Below are 20,750 nucleotides of genomic sequence, written 5' to 3' on the forward strand. Positions count from 1 at the left end.
AGATTCTTATTGCAATTGAGGCAATCTAGTGCAGACATATGTTTTGAATGGCTCGTAATTCTATTTGCAGAGTTGCCAGAATTTGTTGCATTAATTCTCCATGAATTTGCTACCTAATTGTCTTCCTATATAAGAGAGAAACTTCATTAATTTTTATCTTACTGTTCCTAACTGGCAATTTTACTGCTGGACTTCCATCTGTTTTCTCTTCTGTTGGCTTCTTTTAGGCAGGGTCTTTATTTGCAAAATTGAACTAAAAGTGAGTTGGCTGGCACTGTTGTAGCTTTACAGAGGGTGATGATAAAGGCAGTCAAAAGTTAAGGACCTTAAACAATTTTGCACAGGTTGCCAATGACAAGGCAGAATACAACACCTCAGCATGCTAGTCTTTATAATTCTAATCAGTAGATAACTCCTTTGCCATGTGTATGAACTTTCTTCATTTTTCTCTCTGTTTTCCATTTGAAGCATTTCCACTGATGAAGATCAACTCCTGGATTAACTGTGCACAATTTACAGTTCTTTTTCAAGAACTCCTCCAGTTCAAATCATAAAACTGGATATAGTCAGTCGGAAAAAAACCACCAAAACCCAAAAAAGACACAAAGAACATACAGTTCTCAAATTATATTTATTCATAATGTGTACCTGTATTTTCATACTTTATAATTTGCCTTGAAATGTCAAGATGCATTCGGATTGTTCAATCTGAAACTGTCCAGATTAGTAGAAGCTATGCTCTCCTATGAATCTGCTGTCAAAACCCTATTATAAATTTTTTTGTCCAGAGTCATTATCCTTTTTCTATACAGCTATGAAGGAAAAGAGCATCAGGTTGCTGATTCCTTAAATCATTATTACAAATATATTAATCTTAAATATATCACAGCATATGAAGGAAAAGATTTTCCCTTGTAGGGAAAGGACAATGGATTTGGGCAGTATTTCCAGGAGTACAGGCACAGTAGGCTTCTACCATGAATTTGTACCTTGAATTCTCTCTGAAAACTCAGGGTGCTGAAGATGACTTCATACAAGCTTGTTCAGGATTAGAGTTTAAATCAATGCTAGACAGTGGAGATAGAGTTGTCATGCACTGATATAAAAAATGTTAAAGAACAGAAATTAATTTTTTTGGCTATTTATTTTGATGTTGACTCAATATTTGGGTTTTTAAGCAACATTTTATTGCCATTTATGCTATAACACCAAAGATACTGCTTCTAACAAGATCTTCTTTGAAAAACTTCCATATATAAGGAAAAAAGCTTGGACATTTGTGACTTCTCTTAAAGCAACTGGAAACCACAACAAGAGATAACTTAATGCAATCAACCATGGTTGCCTGCCATTTCTATAGGCAAAGTGGGGACATTTTAATAATTACTGTATCCAAGACTATCTTATGGCTACTGAGTAGTCAGAATTAGTACTAGTGGCTGGCTAAGAGCATAATAACAATTTTTTAATTAGAATATATTATTGAATGTATTTCTACTTGAATGACAACATTCAAGTAGACTTATTGTTATCATAATCTGTTTCCAATGACCTCTACATTTTTCGTTCAGAGTGGTTTCTGGAGTAGAAAACAGCAAGGCACTTGTAATGCCAATGCATACACAGTAGTTTCATCCCTTCCGCTTTGTTGGTTTTCAGAACAACATTAAAAAAATTATAATCTTTTTAAGGTCATCATAATTTTTTTTTTAAAAATTTGGTTCAAATGATGGTAGGTGTAACTTTCTATTGTGTTACTTATACTGTCAATACTGCACTTTTCCATGATGAGCTGAATACTCACATTTTATAAACCTCCAAACTGAAAATTATGTTGTTTGTGCCCATTCCACAAAGACTTTAAATGCTGTGTTTTCAAAAATTCTTGGCTAAATGCTAGACTTTAATTTATAACTGGCTGTTGATTTGGAGTTACTAAATACTGTTAATGAAGAAACGTTTTCCTTTCTACCAGGAGAAGAGGTAAAGATGTTCTCAGCTCTTATTCATTCTTTGTTCCTTGTCTATCCAAAGTTATTTTCTTTTACAACTTTGGAAATCTTCCTAGATTGAGAGGAATTTTAAAACTGAAAATGTACCTTGCCTCTGTTTAAGTGTTCTTATCTGATGCACTTTCATTTCATTCTTTTGGCATTGCTCCAAGGAAACATAATGTCAAATGAGGGAACAGTAGCATCAGCTGCTGCTGCAGAAATAGAATGCTTGGAATTTGGTCAGGTACAGGACATATTCAGTGTAAGGCAGAGCTGTACAAGTAGCCAGACATTTAGATTTAGTAAGCAATCTCCTTTTCCCACTTCCTTTCTATCTCTAAAATCCAATATAATGCTAATCTAGCTATTGCTTCCTGCTTGGTTTGGAATGACTAAGAAACAAAGGTAACTATTTTAAGTCAGGTAAATATTTTGTACCAAAGGTGGTTATGTGCTACAGTAAGAGGATCACTTATCTGTGAAGTTTCTCTCCATAAGTATTCCCCAACAAGTGGAAATACGAGTATATTGAGCAAAGATACTTAATTATTTTCCATATACATCAACACTGTGTGAGCATACATGTTTTAATGCTTTAGAATTCACTGTGTTCTTCTGACCATAACCAGATTTGGTAACTTGGATCTCGAGATAGATATTTGAACAAATTTATATATATTCATATTGAAAGTTTTGGAGGAATCCGATTCTTTCTTTTGATGACAGTTGCCTAAGACTTCTGGTCTCAGAGTGCATTGTTTGATGATGTGAGATAAGAATCCAGTCTTTCCACCAAATCAAAATTTATATGGGTATCTCAGCAAGGTTTTACATTAGTACCTTGAAACACATCAGCAAAAAAATATGTGTATGCATGCATGCAATAATACATTGAGCCTTTAGTATTTGTTGGAAAAATATGCAGCTTTTGTTTATACAGCATGTGTATTTTTTGCTTAGCTGAATTTGCTCTTTAAGATTTTGGCTTTCAAAGATAGCTTGGCAAAAGATGCAGAATGGCTGCATAAGCAAGCATCCATTTCAGTAAAAATGCTGGCTAGGAGTCTGCAAGGAGTAAATTTTGTGTATCTACTTCCATGTAGAAATAGAGAATAAATGTAACTTGAGATCTTTAAGGAAGAGTTCTACTATCAAAATCACACTAAAATAGCACTATGCTTCAACCCTAAACTTTGATACAGCTAATACCACTTTTTAATAGAATGATTGTAAAAGAGGGAGGAGAGCAACAACAGGGTAGACTTGGAGAGCAGCCTTTTCTGGATTTTGGTATTTTTGAAAAGAGAACACTTTATAAAGATTTGCAACTATGCCTCTCTCTACATCTACAAGATTTGCACCTCTAGTGTTGCTTTCACAGAATGATTGACTGCTTAGTATAAAACTGTCTTTCTGCTTCTTTCCTTTGTTTGCATTGTAGTCCTTGTCTGATGTGATCTGTAGTCCTGAGCAGGTACATGGATCATGGATGCCAAAACACTGACATATGTTTTGGGGCTTAAGTTATGCTTCTAATCTGGGAATATTTGATGACATGTGGAATTGTATTTTCCAGGTATGCTTACAAAAGACAGAGGACAAAAATAGAACAACAAGTAATACATGAGAGAGAAAAACAAATGAAGAAGGGAAGAATAATGTATTAGATATATCTAAGCAGAGGAAAGTCTACAGAATGTCTCTTTTAGTACTAGCTCTGTTTTCTTTTAATTCCACTTAGATTTATATTGTGTTGAAATAATAAGATACTCAAGTGTTGAGATATTCTTTTCAATTTTTTTATGATTCAAGTATCCTGTCATTTATGATTGACCAGTTTTGTGCTGGAAAACAAAACAAGTAGGAAAAAATGCAATGGAAGCTGTGTATTTTTCTATCTATTCTTGCCCGATTTCAGGACAGTTGACTGAAAAGTGGCATTTGCATTGGTTTAGTCTTGGAAGTAATCACAAAAGTTTATTGTTTGTTAGTTTATCGTTTACCTTTTCTTTGTTTTACCACAGGACAAAATGGAGTGATAGAATCATAAAATCATAGAATCTTAGAATGGTTTGGGTTGGGAGGGACATTGAGGATCATCTAGTTCCAACACCCTGCCATAGGCAGGAACACATCCCACTGGATCAAACTGCCCAATGCCCCATCCAACCTGGCCTTGAACCTGCCCCTTGGGATGGGGCAGCCACAGCTTCCCTGGGCAACCTGTGCCAGTGCCTCACTGCCCTCATTGTGAAGAATTTCTTCCTAATGTCTAATCTAAATCAATCCCCTTCCAATTTAAAGCCATTCCTCTTCGTCCTGTCACTACATGCCTATGTAAAACGTCCCTCTCCAGATTTCTTGTAGGCCCCCTTCAGGTACTGGAAGGCTGCTAGAAAGTCTCTGGACAGATTCCAATGGTTCCATATACTTCTTATGTTGGGGATGCTTAACTGTTAGGTATTTAGTCAAAATTAGAATAGAATTCAGATGGTTCATTATTGCAGGTATTTTACTTTTGCTAGCTGTGGTTTGAAACTGTACCCGCTCAGAGTAAATTAATCAGTTGAGGAAATAAAGAGTGACTCTATGAAATATTGAGGAAAAAGCTGAGGAAATATAATAGAATAACTTCATATTTTTCAACACTGAAGTAAAAGCCTCTCTGATGACATAGGAGGAAAAGTATATTGTAGTGGTATATTACATGCTATGTTTAAGAAAGGGAAAGTAATCTAGTGCATCTTGGCCTGGTTGCCTCCTTGAATTGTCACATATTTGTCCAAGTTGGGTCCTGCACTTGGGGCTCAACAACCCTGTGCAGTGCTACAAACTAGGAGAAGAGTGGCTAGAAAGCTGCCTGAAGGAGAAGGACCTGGGGGTGTTGGTTGACAACCGACCGAACATGAGCCAGCAGTGTGCCCAGGTGGCCAAGAAGGCCAATGGCATCTTGGCTTGTATCTCAAACAGCGTGACCAGCAGGTCCAGGGAGGTTATTCTCCCTCTGTTCTCGGCACCGGTGAGACCGCTCCTTGAATCCTGTGTTCAGTTCTGGGCCCCTCACCACAAGAAGGATGTTGAGGCTCTGGAACGAGTCCAGAGAAGAGCAACGAAGCTGGTGAAGGGGCTGGAGAACAAGTCTTATGAGGAGTAGCTGAGGGAGCTGGGGTTGTTTAGCCTGGAGAAGAGGAGGCTGAAGGGAGACCTCATTGCTCTCTATAACTACCTGAAAGGAGGTTGTGGAGAGGAGGGTGCTGGCCTCTTCTCCCAAGTGACGGGGGACAGGACAAGAGGGAATGGCCTCAACCACCACCAGGGGAGATTTAGGCTGGACATTAGGAAAAAATTTTTCACAGAAAGGGTCATTGGGCACTGGAACAGGCTGCCCAGGGAGGTGGTTGAGTCACCATCCCTGGAGGTATTTAAAAGATGGGTGGATGAGGTGCTGAGAGGCATGGTTTAATGACTGGTAGGAATCGTCGGACTCAATGATCCTGTGGGTCTTTTCCAACCTAATGATTTTGTGATTCTGTTATTCTGTGAAGTCAACATGAGAAAATTCTGAAGTCCTAGGGAATTTCAACAGCTGAGATACCTACATACTTCTAAAGGAAACATATAAACATTTCTAAGTGTGTTTAAAAAGTTTGATCTGAAAACTTTCCATACATAGCTATTATCTGCGGGTAATGTAATACTTTATTACTCAACTGAGTAACTGGAGTTGAGGCCGTGTTTTAAAAGTTGTGAGTTGGTCAAATTCTGAGGTGATGGAGAACTTGTAAGTACTGTGGACACAAATCTTGACACGGTACAGTTTCAGGTTGTTGAACAAAAAATAGTTATATCCTTTGGGTGTGTGATGTGGAAGGAATAAAGTCTGAAATGTAAATCAGCCATCATTTTGGATAGAAATTTTGAATTACTTTTTTATTCATCTTCATTAGTTTTAGAAATAGAAATATGCTGATGCTGTCAAAAGAGTCATCTATTGTCAAGCTTTGAAATAGTGTGAATGTGTTGCTTGCCTGCCTATTTAGTTATACTTTATTTTTTTATGTACAGTGTTAGGATATAAGGTGTATGATTGTTTTTCCTTCTCATTCATACTAGCAAAGAGTTCTTGATCTTATTTTTATGCAGCTTTTAAAGGAATTTTTTGCAAGTGTTGAGCACAATGTTTCTGCTACTCTAAAAATTTTGTGAAAATGTTAACAGAAGAAAGTATTGACATATCTCTATGCAATAACTGAAGGAAATGATGAACAAAAATAATTGCTTTCTCACTCTAACCAGAGAGGAGAAACCTATCATAAAGCTGCCTTGCAAATATGCATAACAATTACTAGCCCATGCACAAAAAAACCTTATAGCCACTTTGTCATTCTGATTGAAGACAATCAAAACATTAATATTTTACTTGTTACAGTCTCTTCTTGGATGAAATAATGAATATGTTATTTCATATATTATACTTTACTTAATTTGTTCTATAGGTTTCTGTCATCAAAGGACGAATTAGGTGTTAAGGTTTTTCTTTTAGTCTCTGGAGCCTCCAGAGGGCGGTATTTGCTTTAATTTTCACTCTGGCATGACTACAATGGATGTGCACTGTCCTGCAATTTTTATGCATATAACTACTGTTTAAAATCAATAAATAAGATAAATCTAGGTTCAACAGTAATTGTCCCAAACACTGTTGCTTATAGTTGTGATATCTTGTATTTGGGAAATAAAAGAGAATATTTAAATGGCAGTTGTCTGTGTGACCCAATGGCAATGAGGACAAGTGAATTAATCTTGCATGTATGTGTGCTGAAGACACGAATGTATAAAAATCTGCAAAAAACAGTGCAACCTTTTAAACTGGTAAGAATCTCTCTCTCTCTCCTTATCTATGCATTGGTGCCGTTCACTCCTCTCTAAACTGAGCATGTCTGCATCATAGACATAAATTGGGGTCAAGTGGCTAAGATCACATAAAAAATTCTAAGATTTTATTCTCTGATTTTCAGAGCTGCCTGATTGCCAGAATTGTTCTTTGCACTCTGCATGTATATTATATTAAATATATAGCGGGTCGTTATGAATAATACTATTTCATGTACAATTAATAATTGCTTTTTCAGTACCTTTCTGAGTATGACAAAGGGTGATCAGCCTGCAGATTACAGCTGAAAAGAGCAGCATGGTATTACATCCTCTCAGTGGGGGGCAAAGCCTGTGCTAGGTCTGCAAAAAGATTATATTTGCTTGGTATCAGCAATCTGAGAATTGCCCAGAACATGTGATACTTCCAGTTTCTTCCAGACAATTCCATATGTCAGAAACAGAGCTGGTATACAACATGATTATTTAAATGCTTTCATAAAGAGCAATAAGTAGGTCTTTCTTTCTTTGTTTTTTTTTGGTTTTTTTTTTCTTAGAAAAACTGTTATCTGTCAAAATTGTCACATTCATAATTTTCTTTTTTGGCCTGCTCTAATCAGAACCTTCTTGCATCCAGCAGATGCTGAATGCTTAGAATTCCCACTAACCTCAGCAGGGGGTTGAGGATTTTTAGCATTTTGCACAGGATAAAGCAGTAACAGAATTCAGGCACTAACAGCATACATTTTCAGTGGACCAAAGCAACTGCATCGTTCCTTGGAGTTGAGAATGCTGTTAGATTCTGAAAAATATGACTGTCTTGCTAATACTTCCTAGTAACAGCTGGAGACGGGTAACTGAGGAATCAAGAATATACAAAGATGACTGTTTTAAAAATATTTTGCTTGAAGAGCTACATTAAAATCATAGAATCATAGAATCACCAGGTTGGAAAAGACCCATCGGTTCATCGAGTCCAACCATTCCTATCAATCACTAAACCATGCCCCTCAGCACCTCGTCCACCCATGCCTTAAACACCTCCAGGGAAGGTGACTTAATTAAGGTGGAAAACTATTAAAATGTAGCAAGTGCCAGAACTAAAGGTATTTTTCAGAAGCTTAATCTAACTGTACAACTTATATTTTATCACACAATATTTAATTTCCTGCTGTTTTTTTCCATTGGAACCTCTGCATAATAAGCGCACTGAATGTTCCTGTAATGAACAGTTCATTATGTCGGTTCATTAATGTTTGCCCTATCTTCTGCCTCTTATTCAAAATTTTAATTTCTGTGGGGGTCTTTTCATTCATGCTTATTACGGTAGTAGCCAAACAGTATTAAATATAAGGCAAGCCATGTTGTGATAATTAATTTTATGATTTTAATTACTTAATATATGGTCACCTGCACTGGTTATCAGTGTCACTAGATCTATAACATTGTAGTGTGACTTTGGAGCCAATTCAGCAGCTGACGACAGCAGCCAATTGCCTGTCTGCAAATGTATTTTCTATATTTATTGATAACAGAGACACAATGGAATTAAAATCACGCTATCATAAACACATGCTTCCGCTCTTTTATCTTTCCCTGTTTCACTCATCTTCCTTCTCAATCCAATTTCCTTCTCTCAGTGCTGTTGCCTTTATCTTCTCCCTTCCAGTTTCTCTTTAGTAAAAATCTTCACTGCAGCCATAACCATCTTATCTACTGCAAAAGGCCCAGTGTTTTCTTATTCCATAGGTTCTTTTTCTTCCCATTTTTAGTCCTGTATCCTTGTTAAGCCAAAACAGTTCCCCTAACTTTCTTTCATTTCCAATAGAGACTTGAACTTCTCTCTGTCAGAATTCACTTGTCTCTCTCCACCTAACATGGTTGCAATTTATTTGCCTAACCAGTCACCGTCTTGGCAACCTCCTTGCCAAACAAATGCTAGAAACTCAGTCTCATCCTAGACTCCCAGCAACAACCATTTACGTGTGTCCAACCAAGCCTCTTCCCTCCAAAACTAGTCTCAGCTTTTTATCTTCAGGTATTCCCAACTACGGAATCTCAAACACTCCTGTAGCCACAAGTTGTTCTTCCCTCACATTATCCTTTCCTTCCAGTCCCAGGTTGGAGCTGCTTGGTTTGGGACTACCACATCCACTCCCAGTATTTTGCTCTTTGTGCTAATCTGTCATCCAGCTAATCATCACAACTGGTCTACCTCTCTTTCTGTTTCAGCCTTGCCAGATGCCTTTCTGAAAACTATTCTATATTAGCCAAAGAAAGGGAAACTCCTGTGTGTAGTCCTGAAGGCCAGTTAAACTGGATTTTGTGGAACAGTTGTAAGAAGGTAGTCTTATTTGCATTTTCAATAGAATTTGTTCAGTCACCCAGTTCTCTTGTGAACAGGATATCAATGACTGTAAGAAAGCAAAAGAGAGCACAGTTAGTAAGAGTGAAATAGAAAAGAATTAGCTTACAGAATATGATGAAAACGTGTGATTAATTATTTTTAGGTAACTTATCCACTTGCCTAGATATGGGTTCCTTTCCTCAAAGGTAACTAAAAGCATAACTCCTTCTAGTGAGGCCAACAGATTGACAAGCTCTATATCCATCCTTCAATGCACTGGTGACTGAGAAAAGAGCCACCGTGATTTTTAATGAGCAAAATATAGAACTTATTTAGAGAAATAGTTATTTTTTGCTGAAGTTATCTAGAAAAAAAGATAAAAATTGATCTGCTTCTCAGAATTTCAGCTAAATTCATACCAGGACAAGTTGTTATAAAGTACTTAGAATAGAATTTTATTGTGGAGACTGGGCTAATATTTCTTCCAGATTGTAATAATGAATTTACCCTCTGGTCTGCCTCTTGCTTGCTGCACCAAGACACCTTTCTTATTTTGCTGTACTGCTAGCAGACAATATAGATAATTGTTGAAATATTAGAAGAGCACAATCCAAAAAATCAGATAAATGAAATGCCAAACAGAGAACAAGAACCACGTTTTTCCATTAAAAATATTTTTAAAAAGTGAATGAATTTAACTGCTTGAACACTTTTCAACTGGAATGTCTTAATTTATATTGAAAGTCATTGTTATCACATCCTAGAACCATGACCACTTCTCTATGTGCACCTTCTTGAAGACCAAAGCTTAAAATAACTGTCAAGCCTCTCTAACCTGATAATAATTTTCTGCCTTGAGGTAGTTTCTTTTGTAATCAATGCTACAAAATGTACAATTATAAATGTTTGATGTTGACTGGTTACGTTCTTTGTGTTACCTAAGATGTTGGATATATCACATAGATCATTTTTATACCAGAAGGCTACAGTTTGCAGCATATTAAATTGAATTGCAACACATGCAAAAATTGCAGACACTGCTTTTTTGTAGAAACAGCCAACTAATTAAAGTGTATCACATGAAACAGGTTTTGATACTTTTATGGCTTTCTAAGATGGATATGTTTTAATCTAGTTTAGAGTAAATAGTTTCTCTTTAAAACATTGAGAATGCTATTTTGACCTTCATATTGCAGCAAAAAAGACAGATCAGAGTCTTTGATATGTGATTTTAAGATGATCAGTAAAATCTCTGGCAGATAAATATTCTACAGTTGAAGAGAGAAAGAATACAAAGAATGCCTTGATTTTTTGTTTCTGCTCTTTTTGGTATTATTTTATCCATTTGTTTTAGATCATAGTAGAAAGCTATAATCTAGTTGCTATCACAGAAAACTGTTGGGACGAATCCCATGACTGGAGTGTGGCTGTCGATGGCTACAGGCTGTTCAGAAGGGGCAGACTGGGAAGGAGGGGTGGAGGCATTGTCGTCTATCCCAGGAAAGGCATAGAATGTGAAGAGCTGTCATTGAAGAGTAGCCACAAACAGGTTGAAAACTTGTGGGTTGGAATTAAAGACAGGAACCAACGGGAACCTTGTGGTTGGTGTATACTACAGGCCATCCGATCAAGGAGAGCCAACCGATGAAGCTTTCTTCCTCCACCTAGTAGAGGCTTCATGCTCACTAGCTTTCATCCTACTGGGGGATGTCAACACTACAGCAACCTGTAGGCAATTCAAGAGGCTCCTGGAGAGCATTGAAGGGGATGAAATATGGGACCTGATGGTCACTACTACAAATGAACTTATCAGTGACATTAGGATCGGAGGCAGTCTTGGCTGCAGTGACCATGCACTGGTGGAGTTCAAGGTCCCGAGGGATATGGGACAAGTGAGGAATATAGTCAGGACACTAAATTTCAGGAAAGCAGACTCTTCAAGATGTTACTCAGTAGGATCCCCTGGGACACGGTCCTTGGGCACAAGGAAGCGGAACATAGCTGGAAAATATTCAAGGATGCTTTCCATAAAGCACAAGAGCACTCAGACCCCATATGTAGAAAATCAGGCAGGAAAGGGAAGAGACCAGTGTGGCTGAGTCAAGATCTGCTGGTTAAACTAAGGAAGAAGAGAGAACTGCACAGGCAGTGCAAGCAGGGACGGGTAACCTGGGAAGTGTACAGGGACGCCACCTAGTTGTGTAGGAATGAGGTCAGGAAGGCCAGGGCACAGCTGAAGCTGAACTTGGCAAGGGAAGTGAAGACCGACAAGAAGGGCTTCTACAGGTATGTCAACCAGAAGAGGAAGGTTAAAGAAAGTGTATCCCACAGATGGATGAAAATGGTGACCTCCTGTCAACAGACGAGGCTGAGGTACTTAACAACTTTTTTGCCTCAGTCTTCACTGATAACTGCTCTCCTCACCCCTCCTGGATCATGGGACAGAAAGATGGTGACCAGGGGGTTAAAGCCCTTCACACAGTAGAGGAGGGTCAGATTCATGAACACCAGAGGAACCTGAACATATATTATGAATGGTTGGACTCGATGATCCGGTGGGTCTCTTCCAACCTGGTTATTCTATGATTCTATGATATGTATGGTGCCTGATGAGATGCATTACAGAGTCCTGAGGGAATTGGCAGATGTGGTTGCCAAGCCACTCTCCATGATATCTGAAAAGTCATGGCAATCAGGAGAAGTTCCTGGTGACTGGCGGAAGGGTAACATTGTGCCCTTTTTTAAAAAGGGTAGAAAAGATGACCTGGTAAACAACCAACCTGTCAGCCTCATCTCTGTGCCTGGGAAGATCATGGAACAGTTTCTCCTAGAAGCTATGCTAAAGCACATGGATGACATGGAGATGAAAAATGGCAGTCAGCACGGCTTCACCAAGGGCGAATCCTGTGTGACCAACTTAGTGGCTTTCTATGATGGGGTAACCACAGCAGCAGACATGGGTAAACCATCGGATGTGATGAATCTGAACTTCTGTAAACCCCTTGAAATGGTCCCCCACAACATCGTTCTCCCTAAATTGGAGAGATATGGATTTCATGGGTAGACTGCTCAGTGGATAAGAAACTGGTTGGATGGTCACATTCAGAGAGTTGTGGTCAATGACTCGAAGTCCAGATGGAGATCCGTGACAAGTGGTGTCCCTCAGAGGTACTTATTAAGACCAGTGCTGTTTAATATCTTCATCAATGATATTGATAGCCAGATTGAGTGCACCCTCAGCAAGTTTGCAGATGACACCAAGCTGAGTTGTGCATTTTCTACACTAGAAGGATGTTATGTCATCCGGAGTGAACTGGATAGGCTAGAGAAGTGGGCCTCTGAGAAGCTCATGAGGTTCAACAAGGCCAAGCGCGCGGTACTACACCTGGGTCGGGGAAATCCCTGATTTCAGTACACGATGGGGGATGATGTGATGGAGAGCTGCCCTGCAGAGAAGGACTTCGGGGTGCTGGTCAATGAGAAGCTTGACCTGAGCTGGCAATGTGCACTCACAGCCCAGAATGCCAACCGTATCCTGGGCTGTATCAAAAGAAGCATGGCCAGCAGGTTGAGATTGATTCTGCCCCTCTATTCCTCTCTTGTGAGACCTCACCTGGAGTATTGTGTCCAGTTCTGGAATCCTCAACATAAGAAAGATATGGAGCTGTTGGAACGGGTCCAGAGGAAGGCCACAAAGGTGATCCAAGGGCTGGAGAACCTTCTCTATGACGACAGGCTGAGAGAGTTGGGGTGGTTCAGCCTGGAGAAGAGAAGGCTCCGGGGAGATCTTATAGTATCCTTCCCGTACCTGAAAGGGGCCTGCAAGAAAGCTGGAGAGGGACAATTCACATAGGCTTGTAGTGATAAGATAATGGGTATAAACTGGAGAAGGGCAGATTTAGACTAGACATTAGGAAGAATTTCTTCACCATGAGAGTGGTGAGGCACTGACACAGGTTGCCCAGAAGCTGTGGCTGCCCCATCCTTGGAGGTGTTCAAGGCCAGGTTGGATGGGGCCTTGGGCAGCCTGATCTGGTAGGAGGTGCCCCTGCCCATGGCAGTGGGGGTGGAACTGGATGATCTTGAATGTTCCTTCCAACCCAAACTATTCTATGATTCTATGATTCTGTGTTTTTCTATGTTGCATTAACAGTTGTAGTAATAACAGCAGCTGTTACTGTCTGCCTGTTTCATATTCATTGTTTACACAGTGGTACATCTGGGTTCAAGGCATAAGGCAAGCAAAGTGGTTTTTCTTCTGTGAGAAAGAAAGACAGAAGAAGGGGAAAGAGTTGGCAAGAAGAGGGGGAGAGAAGAAGAAAGAGACAAAAGCTGATTAAGAGATAGATCCAGAAAAAAAAGAGGAACTAAAACAACCATCAGCAAACAAAACAAAGCTCCTGTTTTGAAACCCAACCTAGCTACTTAATCCCACCTAACACAGTCATCCTTTATGACACATGGGGGGGTTGTAATATAAGCATAAATGCCTTGAAGAGGGCAAGTGGTTGGTGTATATTTCTCAGCTTGTGTTTCTGGCCAAAAATACCCTGCTTGCAGCCAGGGATGGAGGCTGTGAATGAGGTTGCTTTACAGGAAATAAGCATGGGGCTAGAAGGAAGCTGCCAAAGCACAAAGTCACTCTGCAGGCTGAAAGTCACCCTCAGCCTGTTCTGAGGCTTCTGATGTGAGGGTCCGTCTGGTAGAATCAAATACATCTGGAGAAGCAATGAATGAACTTACTTGGCAGTGATTTAGGGAGTCCCATACTTGTCACTTTCTGCTACCTCTCATAATTTGGCTTTTGGAAAGGGAGCTTAGTGTAGGTTGCAGTAGTAACCTTTGCTCTTGGGATGCCTTTTTACCTCCTCTGATTAGCATTAATTTTGATTTCCTCATGCTAAATTTATGATACTTGAAGTTCCAGGTAGTTAAATTTGGGATACCACTCTGTATCTGGATCTTTGCTAAGGCATAGCTAAATAAACAAAGTTTCTTCACATGTTCACAAGTAATAAGATCCAGAGAACAGTAAGAAAGCCGATGTTTTATAGCAAATCATGGGAAATTTGTTAGATTCACTTTTATGTCCTTGACTATAAATCACGACCCAAGTTGGTCATCTGAGCTTAAGTTGAGGTTTCAGTTTTAGAAGTCACTTGTGGAAACACATTATTACTTTGGGAAGTCTGGTATCTTTTAATTTGATCCATTTTTTTTCATAAATCACAGTTGATAAAAACACGGAAAACTGTGCTACGTTCAGTGAATGGAGAGGTTTTTTTCCTTGTTTTGCAGAAGACACATATGCTAATAGAAATGTTTGTATAGCTGTATTAAAGCCATGCATTTCAACCTGTTTTGGTCAAGGTTGTGTCAGCAATTCTGCTTAAAACACAATTTAAAATATTACACAGAAGGTAAAAGGTTACTCTAGCTTTGAACCTGGCACTAATGCCTGGGAGCAATATTTTAAATGAATTTCATAGCAATGTTATTGGCTATTTTAATGGGATTTTTTTGTTTGTTTGTTTTTTTGTACGGAATTGCATTAATCTGCATCAATTCATGCAGGAAGCTTAGTTTACTAACCTGCTAGACCTAGAATGTCCTAAGACAGTACACTAAATTCTCAATGGTAAGTAACTACTAGTTTCTAACCAGAAGTAGTTACATTTATTTCTGTTTCAGTTAACAAGTATTTTGCAATTATCTTGAACAGAGAAGGAGTAAGTTCTTGTCTTTTATAAAATGTGTGTTTATTTATGAATTCTTAGCTAGATATGAATGTTTTAAAAATAACATACCTTATTAAGTTAAGGACTAGGGAATAAGTTAATGCCTTTTACATTTTTCTCAACCTTGAAAAGATTTGCTTGAAATGAGATTTGATTATATTTGGGTAATATTCATGGTCTAACATCTAGAATAGGTTTCTGTTGTTGCCTCATAAGTGTTGGAATATGTAACTAGTAAGGACAAAAGCCCATTGTTTTCACATAACACAGAGCATCGAAGCAGTACAAATTCACCATCCTTACTCAAATGTATTAAAAAGAGTATTTGCAGTGGAAACTTTGTCCCAGAAGACTTTATGTGGGATCAAGTGTTGTTTGTTCTTCTCCAACAGAAGCGTAACATAAATATGCAGTTGTGTAGCTAAAATGCGTAAAAAATCTCACGCCCTGTCATCCTACATGGGTAAGAGTCACACTTTCAAGAAATGAGATATAAACAAACGTATGTTAATGAGTGGAGAATCATAGCCTTATATCACTGAATAAGGCTTATTGTACCTTTTAATTGTTCCTTACTTTCTGTTACACATGAAATGCAACCCATGAGCCAGCCTTTAACATTCTGTGGCAACATTAATCATTAGCCATACAACAGAAATTATGTGCATGCTTAAAATGATGGCAATTCAGAGGTTAAGGGACTATTGGTTTTCTTTGTCTTCTGGAGAGTCCTAACCAGACCTTTGGGAGTGATAAATTAATAGAAAATTAGATTAGCTAGTAAACGTATTTTAAACTATTGACTGATATAGCATGCATTAAAGAAGAATCCTCTGGTTTTAAGAAGTGCAGGCAAGGTTGTACTATATTGTTGTTGCCCAGAGAAGAGCAACAAAGCTGGTGAAAGGGCTGGAGAACAGGCCTTATGAGGAGCGGCTGAGAGAGCTGGGGTTGTTTAGCCTGGAGAAGAGGAGGCTGAGGGGTGACCTCATTGCTCTCTACAACTACCTGAAAGGACGTTGTAGAGAGGAGGGTGCTGGCCTCTTCTCCCAAGTGACAGGGGACAGGACAAGAGGGAATGGCCTCAAGCTCCGCCAGGGGAGGTTTAGGCTAGACGTTAGGAAAAAATTCTTTACAGAAAGGGTCATTGGGCACTGGAACAGGCTGCCCAGGGAGGTGATTGAGTCACCTTCCCTGGAGGTGTTTAAGGCACAGGTGGACGAGGTGCTGAGGGATATGGTTTAGTGTTTGATAGGAACGGTTGGACTTGATGATCCGGTGGGTCTCTTCCAACCTGGTTATTCTGTGATTCTGTGATATACATAAAATGCTATTTTGCTTTTACATAAAATTTACACGTGCCATACGAAGGTAGAAATATTAATGATGTCTAATGTGCTTTCCTTCTAATCACAGAGGGCAATAAAAGCAATGCCTAGTTTTGCTGCATTTTTTCAGTTTCATTAGTGAAAAGAAATTATGCATCAACTTTGTTTGAATCTGAAGGAAAGCTAAAACACAAATAAAGACCAAAGGGGAAAATATCTGTCTGACACAGTTTCTGTTCCAGTGTTTATACCACAAGAGAAAAATAGATTAAGGGGATGTAAGTGTGTCATGATGCACTGACCTCTTCAGTAAGTAGTTAGCTGGCACTGGAGTTCTTTACCTGTTTACAGCTTCACTGTAAATATTAGGCAGGAGTATAATGACAAACCAATCGAACTCCAGAGAACTGAAAAGGCCAAGGTAGTTTCCTGGTGTTACATTACATCCTTGTTTGCTTGACACGACATTGTTAGAAATTATATTTTTAAAGCTTCCTATAAGGGGCAAAGACAGTGATGAGATACTTCACTCATCACTTATACTGGCACAGTCTGTAACAGGCATGGGTTATAGTATAACCATTTTTCTCCTAATCTACTGATTCTCCCTGCCTGTCACATCCGATTTATTCCAATGCATGTTTTACCCAAGACCTTCAGTGGTAGCCTGAAGTTGACAGGGAGTATGTTTAAATTCTCTTTCTAAAAGCTGTGTAGAACCAGAAAGATCCTGTCATATCATCATTCTGGAGGCTATAAAGCTACCTAAGTGGAGAAAAGAAAATTAATTGACACAACAATTACGTATTTTTCATCTTCGAGGTCTTTCCAAGAGCAGTCAGATTAATGTGAGACTATGATTTAGAAATAGAAAAAGAAGTGAAAACAAGAAAATAATAGAGGTACAATTAAGCAATACTCCCCAGAGCAGCTATTTTATTTCAGCAGCTGGTGTAGGAGAAATATGTGTAGTATCAAAATGTAGCCAGAAAAACTTTGCCAGAAAGTTAGTAATCACAAAACTCTTCTAATGAAATCAGAACAGGTTGCAGAAGCCATATCAGTACCAGCCAAAACAGCAGCATAATCCCACAATGTTTTAAAGAATGAAAAACAATTTGAAATCAAAATATGGCATTTCTAACTTTATCTTTTGTATATTTATTGTGTAACCATATAAAATAAAGAGTAACAGCAGATAAAACAGTAAAAATAAGTTATTCATCAAGAAAGACACTTTCGCCTTTTTATTTCACCCTGAATTGTTTCATTCTTTTTTGAAATTAAGTTGGATCTTAGATCTGCTCATTAGCTGAATTACTCAGAGAGCAGTTGGGAGAGCTGTAGGAGGAAGTAGATGGGCAAAGGACAATCTGGGTCATGCTTAGACATGCATGAATAAAGAAATTAGCCAGCTTGAGAGATCATCAGGATTTTCCATATAGCTCTCACCATTTTTACCAATTCACAGTCAAGGTTTAGGCAGTGGCAGATGCACCCTGAAAAAAAATACATGGTTTGGGAAGAGGAATGAGTTTCTTCAAGTGTAAAGTAAATCTTAAGAACTGCTGTTTTCCTCTTAAGATTCGAAAAGTGGTTTTGTGCACTGGCTTCATAGTCTGTTAAGGACAGCTTGAAATCTGATCAATAGAGGACAGTGACAGAAAAGCACAAGAAGGTAAACCAAACCATCTGCACAAGGGCTGAAAATCAGCAGGAGAGAATTATTCACAATAGGATGAAAGAAGAGAGGAAATGAAGAGTAGCAGCTCAATTACTAAATGCATCTGTGCCAAGGTACTAATTGAGCAACCACTGGAAACACACACAAACAAATATTTTATTGAAATAATAAAGTGAAGAAATCTACTAGTGGCTGCCATGGTAGGTAGAGACATTTAGAAATAGACAGAAAAATTCAGAGCTTAGAGGTTAGTAGGGCTTCTTCTTAGTCTGCAACTGCAAATGGAATACTGCGGGGCGTGCAATGCCCCAAATGTGTTTAGAGTATCCTGATGAAGATTTGATTCTTAAGTTGGAGAAATCATGTGATGTATGAAGAGGATCATAAGGGCTTCTTCTAGAGTTGATTCTGATCAATAAAGAGAATGTTAAGAAGCAAAATAATTGACTGAAAATCAACACTGGAGAAGCAAAATTTTACATGAATATTAGAGGAAGATTTCAATAAATTCAGAGAATTAGCACAAAAGACTAGGGAGATCTAGTCTGAGTGACTGAGGCAAAGAGCTATCCTGCAAAACACAGCAGAAAATACGAGAAATACCAGAGCTGGGGAAAAACAAGTCAGTGTGACAAGAGACAAATATGACTAGTGCATGGGCTCTTTAGCTTGCTCAAGCTTGTTTACCTTACACACACTAAAAAAGCCCATAGAGGAAGAGGAAAACAGGTTGAAAATGCATATGAAATGACAAATAGCAAAATTTGAAAGATATGTAATGATGTAGAGGCCTTGTACTTCATAATTACATTATATGGCACAATAATATCCAATAATTTATCCTATACATAGATTAATGGTATTCAGAAGACCATGAGCAGTATTGATTTGCTTATCAGAAGAATTAAAAGACTATCAGTAAATGACTGAAAGCTGAAGTGCACAATGACCTTTTTTTGTGTCCATCTTCACTGAAATGGGCAACTAGTCAGACTCATATCTCATACTAGCAAAGCAGGAATAACATTTTAGTTTTGAGAGTTTAGAGAGTACTTAGATCTCATCCACTGCCTCTTTAAAGACCAAGATGAAATTCATCAGGTCTAGCTGATTGGGAAACATCTAATTTATCTTAAAAACTGTTATCTTTGTGAACACATGGAGGACCTATATGACCAAGAACAACAAGAATAAGAAAACCCAGAAAATGGTAGGTGTAAATACCTATTTTAGAAAGAAGAAAAAAGAAAATAATGAATTACAGAACAGATGTTTCAGTTTTCAGATAAAATAGATGACTACCTTTATTTAAAGGACATGTAAGCAACATAAAGAAGTAATCTTATGCAACTCTTTCTTTTCTCACAATAAGTTTCTGTACAGAGATGTCCTGTATCTTGAATTTAGGACGACTGTTGCCTTGTATAGTGTTCTTCAAAGACTGCTGTAGGTGACAGTACCAAGTCATTGTAAACCCACTGGGAAACCACATTAGAGATTAGCTGTTAGTGGTTCCTTCTTAAAAGAGAAAGATTTATTAACCTGAATTTTGCAAGGTCCTATGACTTAAACTGGCCAATATTATAATGAATGATCAGAAGCTGGCAGAGAGATAGTGTTTTTACTTAATTTATAAACAACTCTTAGCAGAAGGAACAGAGATATATTTGATGCTACAGGTGGATATCTAATTCGGGAAGAGTAGAAGCTATTACTCAGGTTCTCTAGCAGTATAACTAGGGAGGGGCAATAACAGTGCGAGGAACAATGGGTGCAGTTATACTGACATTATTATTTTGACTGTAGCCAAATGGAAGCATCCCTCCTGCCTAATGAACGTCACAGGTGATGGGGAAGTTAAGGATGTGCTCGCTCCTGAGCTCTTCATACCTGGCAGAGCATATGACACATTGAGCTGTGCAGTAATACAGCTCATATATTTATATTTTGACAGAATTTGATTTGTAGTTACCTCTCTTAAAAAAATGTGGAAGTTATAGCTATGGCATAAGAAACCTTGGCTGATTAATTTCCATTAGAATTCTCCAATTCTGGTACATGGCTTATGCAGGTGCCACTGAACTCCCTGATGATCTTTATTCTAGTATTTGTTAGCTTGTCTCTCTGTATCTGAGACATGATCTTGTGCCTCCCAAAGAATATAAAGTAATAAATTCAGCTCCTGTTTTTTTTTTTTATTTAAGTCCTGACAGCTGTGCAATTTTTCCTTCTTATCATTGGTATTCTGTTAGTTTTAAGTAAAGGCTTGATAAGGAAGATACTTGATGACAAATGTTGTTCTGCTTATTGGGCGTTCCAGACAGAGGCTGGCTGATGATAGTAATAAACTAGCATTTAACATGTTTTAGATGAAGCTGGAAATAAGGCTTCAATGCAACATTAACAACTTGCTTTTACTTGTGTGATTCCTAAGCAGGATAAACATGTAATTAAAAAATAAGGCTGTTATATTTCTTTTTAATCCAAGAATAATTCAGAGCTGCACTCATCAGCATGAGTGGAAAAGCTATTGTTTGTACAGTAACTGAACTCCTTTTCTGTGCTATAGTATATTAGGCTGTCATGTTTAAACAAAGGAGTTGTGGCAAGTCAACACTGCAGTTTCCTTGCATGCTGCTTATCTTAAAAGTGGGTGGGAAGACAGTGGGGTATTGACGGGAAAGGATAGAAATAGCTGTCCTTGCGTTGCTTTGCTGTAGTCCTAATAAAGGATGATAAACACATTAAACACTGAAATTCTACGTAGTCATCTGGTCTTTTATTACATTA

This window comes from Phaenicophaeus curvirostris, chromosome Z (genome assembly GCF_032191515.1).
Source record: "Phaenicophaeus curvirostris isolate KB17595 chromosome Z, BPBGC_Pcur_1.0, whole genome shotgun sequence".
NCBI classification, from domain to species: domain Eukaryota; kingdom Metazoa; phylum Chordata; class Aves; order Cuculiformes; family Cuculidae; genus Phaenicophaeus; species Phaenicophaeus curvirostris.